Below are 6683 nucleotides of genomic sequence, written 5' to 3'. Positions count from 1 at the left end.
GAGTTTTTAACAGTATTTTATCCGGTTTTTTATTTATAACATCTTTTCCCACACTTACCGTGTTAAAGAGAGGATCAGACGCCATCTTGAATGTTCCAATACTTCGGTAAACACTGTATGGTTTTCGAGCTGAATAAACATGTTACATTGAATAAAAACACGAAAAATATATCCAGTTTGGTAGAAAAGTAACTTATCTTGCCTTTGATAACATTTATTTGTTATATATTTCTTTTTGGACAACTTTTTCGAATCTATGTGTACAAACCCCACAAAATATTTATTAAAAAATTTTTTTTTTTTTTAAAGTTAATAACGAAAGGGAAATAATTCCATTTTTAAACGAAAAAGTCAGTTTACCTAACTTACTGTATTAATGCTAATTTTTTAAGCAAGAAAAAAAGGGTAAATATCCAGATACGCTACTACAGAACACCGACCACTCTAATTTGTTTTTTTGTAGGTAATTGAGGTCGCTGACAACGAATCTGATAGTCAAACTTGGGGCAAATTTACCGTTTGTATGGTATTTACCCCTGAACCCACGAACTTCTTTCCACCATTTTGCAGCATCCGTTTATGCTATGCGCATGCACGCTGTAGCATAAACGACGGCTTCACCAAGCAAACTATGTTGGGGGGGAGGGGATTTTTTTTTCCAGGACGTAGAATTGTCTAATTTTCAAAAATACATTATAGCGCTTTTTGGGTGGAAAATTTAAAATTAGCTGAAAAAGAAATAAGATAAGAAAAGGAAAGCACACCAAGTTGGAGTCGGGGGGGGGTAATTTATCTGTTTTTTTTTTTACCTGGAACATCGAATTTTCAAATTTTCCGTAAGTAACGCACCGACATTTACCAATTAGAACACCATTTAACATTTTCCGAAGATTTTACTTTGTACATTGGGGGCGCGAGCGGAGGGGGGAGCTGGGGGGGGGGAGCGCGCCCCAACATCACATCCCCCCCAAAACAAAAGAGTGGTCGGTGTTCTGTAGTAGCGTATCTGGATGTTTACCAAAAAAAAAAATATTTAGGTTTGGCTATAAATTCCTAAACACATTTCACCCTAAATAATTTAGGTGACTGAAATAGGAATCTAATTGAATCTTTAATTTCCTGAATAGTATCCGATAATTCATTTTTCTTCGAGTTATATCGAATACATTAATACGGACTTTAGGGGCTTTTTTCGTAATGTTACTGTAAAAATTATTTTTTATTGTTACAAATTACGATGCTTTAAAAAAGCAAAAATAAATTCTTGCGTTTTTTATTTACTACTGAAAACCAAAACTTTAGTAAAGGTATTTTTTGTTTAAACAAAATAAAACATTTTCACCAAGAGTTAAGTAAAAATAATTAGTTCATTATATTCTGCGATCATTATTTGAAAAATACTGCAATTTTCATTAAAATTCGTTAATTTCCTGATTTTTGGTGAATTTTTAAGTAAAGGGAGGAATCAAAATGTGTATACACTTTGAGCGTCGGCATTCATTTTTCGACCACGTGTGGTTAATTTAAATTAAAGTTCAATCACATGGTTACATTATCAATAAACCCATTGAAAATTTACCGATATTGTAAACACATTCTGTTTACATTAAGCCTGTGGTGTTTTTTAGTGATGCAATGTTGTCAACTGAGATTTTAAAAAAAACCGCGAGATCAGGAGAAAGAAATGTCCAGAAAATCGCTAGCCAGTTTGGCAGAAAAGTAACTTATCTTGCCTTTGATAACATTTATTTGTTATATATTTGTTTTTTGACAACTTTTTCGAATCTATGTGTACAGTAATACAAACCCGTGTACAGTAATACAAACCCCTTCGGGGAGATTGGAATGTCCCCCACCTAAAATGTACTTGGAAAAATCGCTTTTATAGTAAGATTTAAGAATGGTTAGTCGAAAAAAAGGTGAAAAACAAAACAAATAATCAATAAATAATTGTTACCAAAGGCAATAAATGCTACTTTTTTTTTTACTTACATGAATGAGTTTATTTTATGTTTTAAAGTATTTTCAAGCAATTTAATGCGGGTGTCTGGGTGCCAAATACCTCCAGATTTTCTAGAATTTCCCGCTAGATTGTAAACGAAATCTCCAGATCTAGCAGGAAAACGGCTAAAATTGTAACACTGGTCACGTGACAGGAAGCGGTAATAAATAATTATCCCTAAATAAAAAAAATGGCCTCTCGATACAAAGAAATCCAGCTATTTATCACAGAAAAATTAAGTATAATGTTATAATTAAAAAGAAATATATAAAAACACACATGGATATAGTAAACATATTATACCAAAACGTGGAAGCCATCCGTCCAGTGATTTTTTAGACAATTAACTCCGAACGAACCAACATTTACATTTTTATATATATAGATATATATGTGTGTCTATATGTATATATATGTGTGTATATATGCATATATATATGTATATATATATATATAAATATAAATATATATATATCGCGAAAACCTCTGGCTTTGATGGAGGGGAGACAAAAAATTGCTGTTGTGGTTTCAAATAAAGTCTTCCCTTGCAGTTATTTTAGATCATTTGAAACCATAGCAACAAGGTTTAGTCTCCTCTCTATCAAGGTCATAGGTATTGGGGAAACATGAGATATTTTGTAATTCCTATGCAAAACTAGGAAAACAAATGACTGATTTAAACATTAGTGAAAGTCTAGTATCGTTCCTTCCTGGAAAATCCTTTAAAATTGCCACTACTAAAGGCTTTAGAGGATGCTGAAAACGGAAAAGGCGGTTTAAATTCAATGAAACAAGTAGTTTTCAAGATATGAAAAAAATTATAGTTTCAAAAATTGGGGGATCACTTTTTTATATTAATTTCACGCAAATGAGCACCCATTTTATAACCACCTTTTTTTTGGGGGAAGGGGTCCGTTTTTTGGGGGGGGGGTTCTTAAGGTGGTATTTATCTGGTAACTGTGGCCTAGTAGACCAACACAAAACCTAGCTTTAAAAAAATTGTTTTCTATAACTTTTCGGGTGTGCTGAAAACGAATATAGTATTTAAATTTTCGGCAAAAGTATTTTTCCGCATATTAAGCAATATAATTCTTTATAATAAGTAATGCCCATTGTTATATGCGCATGCGTGCGAATACTTTATCTTAATACCCGAAACAATACTTATTTGCGGAAAATTTATATGCGATATTCGTTTTCAGCACACACGAAGCCTACAGAGCCACAATACCCTAATAATATATATAAAATAGCAGAGCCCCCTAGAAACGTGTCTATAAAGTGGGTGCTCATTATTACAATAAATAAATTACCAAAAAAGTGATCTCCCACTTTTTAAACAATAATGTATGACCTTAAATGCAAATATCACGTAGCTCACTCCACAATTCCGGTCATTAGCTTTCCAGCGAGCCTTCATTTGTGAAATTCTGATCAATAATCGGCGAGATTTCGAACTTATAAAATTGCCAAAACAGGTGGTATATGTATATTCGTAACCAAATTGAATATTGAAATGCTCATATCTTTGGTTCTATGGAACAAAACCACATAAAAATTTGCAGGCTTTTTGAAGATTATAATACTATGCTATGTTGAAAATTAATTTTTTAAAAAACTATATTTTAAAACCAATAAAATATGTCCAAATTCGCCTACATTTGTATATATAGTCGTGCAGCTTTGGTTGTCTCCCCTAAATTTGTCGGTTCTGTTGCTTCAGTTGTTTCCCCTACATTTGTCGATTTTGCTGCTTCGATTGTCTTGCTAGGCCATTAATATATATATATATATATATATATATATATATATATATATATATATATATATATATATATATATATAAAATCAAGATAGCACGTTAATAAAGACAGATACACAAGTATTTACTTATTTTCGAAAAGTTGTACTTTTATTGGTCACGGCATTGCATACAATTGTTTCAAGGCCCAGTGTTGGCATATAAGAATAGATTTATATTATCTTTTTTATAATCTTAGAGGTTTTATCAGTCATGCTTGAGTTGTAGATTTTTGTCTGCCACATATACGTCTAGAAATATCATCTCTGTAACAAACTCCGTCTTGCGATCTGTCTGTTGCGCTTAAGATTTAAATAACGCATTCATCACTAAATGTGTTGCTTGAAAGGACGCATTTTAAGAACGTATCCTTTCTGGTTTCGTTTTGAAGCAAAGTAGATTAATAGTTTCATAATGGCAGGCAATTTATACAGGTAAAGAAAAAAAAGATTTAAATCTCTTTTCAAAGAGTAAAGTCACAAGGTGGAGGTGGGAGTAAATATTGCAGGATAATTTGAAATTATATGTAACAGTAAAATGGTTGTTTCTTATTGGTTGAAATTGTCTTGTTAGAGAGTGGCGCCACCTGGTGATTAGAATCTATTCAACCAATCCGAGTGAAAGCTCAAACGATTTGAAATTTTCTTTGTATTTTTTCTTCCTTTTTCTGATTGGTTCTTTTTTATTGGAATTTTTTTCTGATATGATATTATCTCCCCTTCTTAGTTCTCTCTTTCTTTCTTTCTTTCTCTCTCTCTCTCTCTCTCTCTCTCTCTCTCTCACACACACACACACTTATATATATGGTGTGTGGGTGAGAGGGAATAAGCGAACATAATACAATCAAATTAAATCATATAGTGAGCTTTAATACTTCAAAACTTTTATCAGAAATGAATGATTTTTATCGTTTGCATTTGAATATATAGACACGAGAAGTACAGTGTGTGAAATAGAATGAAGGAGAGGGTAAAAGACTAAACAGAAAGGAAAAGACTTCAACAATTTTTTTGAAAAATGTTTGTTTAATGGCGAAAAAAAATCAGGCCAAGGAGATAGAAAGCGGAAGCTAAAGTCACGTAACATGCATTATATATCCACTGTAGACACCGACCTGGATGGAGGGCCAGGAATATATATATATATATATATATATATATATATATATATATATATTGGTAGTTTTGTTTTGTTTCCTAGAAATACATCCACTGAAACAAACATGTGTCTTCCAAAAAAGTGCTCAATGCGTAAAACGGAGCATATTATATCAAATTAAATTCGTTTATGCAAACAAACGACTACATGTGTGCATACACGTTTCTGTAATTTCCTGTTCCAGAGAAATCACATCATCAGGCCAATGATATCGATATCCTTGGCCTGATTATATATGTATTGGAAGGATTGATCGGGAATCGGAAAAATCGGAGTTTTTGGGGTATCAGAATCGGTATCGGGAAAATTTGAGTATTTTCCGATGCCAAAACCAATTCCTTAAATTATCTATTTTATTTAATTTTGCTTTTCTTGTAGTAATAATAAAATAATGAATATTTATTGATTTAAATTTTCAGTAAGACTAAAATCTCTAGATCGCCATGTCTCAAGTGTCTTTTTTTTACGTTTGAGACTGCACATTTAAAATAACACTTTTATAGTAAAATATTTAGATATTTATAAAAAATCGGGATCGGGAATTGTATCGGAATCGGGAATTTAGTACGGAATCAATAATTGTATCGGAATCAGAAAAATATTGAACTCGTTCCATCACTTATATGTATAAACGGATTTAATTTTATATATATACATATATATGTGTGTGTGTGTGCGCGTGTATTAGCAGGAAGACCCGATGTTGTCTAGAATTTAATGAGGATTATCAAATATTTCCATATTTTTATTGTCCTCGAAATCGGTGAAATCGACCATTTTTTAATCAGTTGGATTGATTGGCAGTTATAGTGAGGGACCCCCACCCCACACCGTAGTGCAGCAGAAGGAACATTTACGTGCTTCCTCGCCGAGAATTAGTCCACAATTGTGTGTGTGTGTGTGTGTGTGTGTTAGTTTTTATGTATGTGGATTTATATGAGTATTAGTTTCCTTATTTTGATTTTACTGAGGATGGGGCATCCTTCCAGATGCTATTACGGACATTTCAACCGGACGATCCTTTCAAGATTTTAATCTTCCCTGTACTTGCTAGATAATTTTATTAATTTTAATTCTTTTTAATGACTCTAATTGCTCCTATAATTACTGGAATTATGGAAATCTTCCTAAAATTCTAGTTTCTTTTCATGTGTATAAAATATTGCTCTGTTTTACTCTGCATGTGATTCCCAACTATCAGTATATGTAGTCAGTTATCAAAATATGCAACAATTATATTAACATATACGTGTACCTGTTTTTATATAATATATATACATATATATATATATATATATATTTATATATATATATAATATAAAGCTGAATGTGTGTGTGTGTGTGTCTGGTCACTAATAGGCTCCTATACGGTTGACTATTTTAAAAAACTGATTACATATAATGATAGAAAATGTATCGAGACACAGGAGTGTGTATGTTTGATCTGGCAGAACGGTGATTCATTAACATTGTGGAGTCCGCGTTCGCGCTGGTTCACAAAGTATGGAAATAAAGAAATTAAAAAAATTAAAAAAAAAAACGTCTACCGGTGTTTGTGATATAGATGTACATAATAATACTTTGATAAGTATGTTTAAACTGAAATAGGGATGGGATAATAGAATTGTGGGGTCTTCGTTCGCGCCTGGCCTCCATAGAATGGAAATAGGCACACACTTTAATAAAGACTTTTCATATCTATCTGCGTAAGTATACTTTGAT

At 32.1% G+C, this 6683-nt stretch overlaps 1 protein-coding gene across 3 annotated transcripts in view; it reads left to right on the top strand.

The window, feature by feature from the left end:
- The window catches only part of LOC145293293 (neuroglian-like), a 1600306-nt gene that overhangs the window by 929525 nt on the left and 664098 nt on the right, over positions 1 to 6683 (top strand). The gene's annotated exons all lie outside the window — the stretch shown is intronic.

Source organism: Euprymna scolopes, chromosome 2, assembly GCF_053919585.1.
Source record: "Euprymna scolopes isolate OS-2025 chromosome 2, ASM5391958v1, whole genome shotgun sequence".
NCBI classification, from domain to species: Eukaryota; Metazoa; Mollusca; class Cephalopoda; order Sepiida; family Sepiolidae; genus Euprymna; species Euprymna scolopes.
The sequence above is the reverse complement of the archived record's forward strand: the minus strand, read 5'-3'. Positions and strand labels throughout refer to the sequence as shown.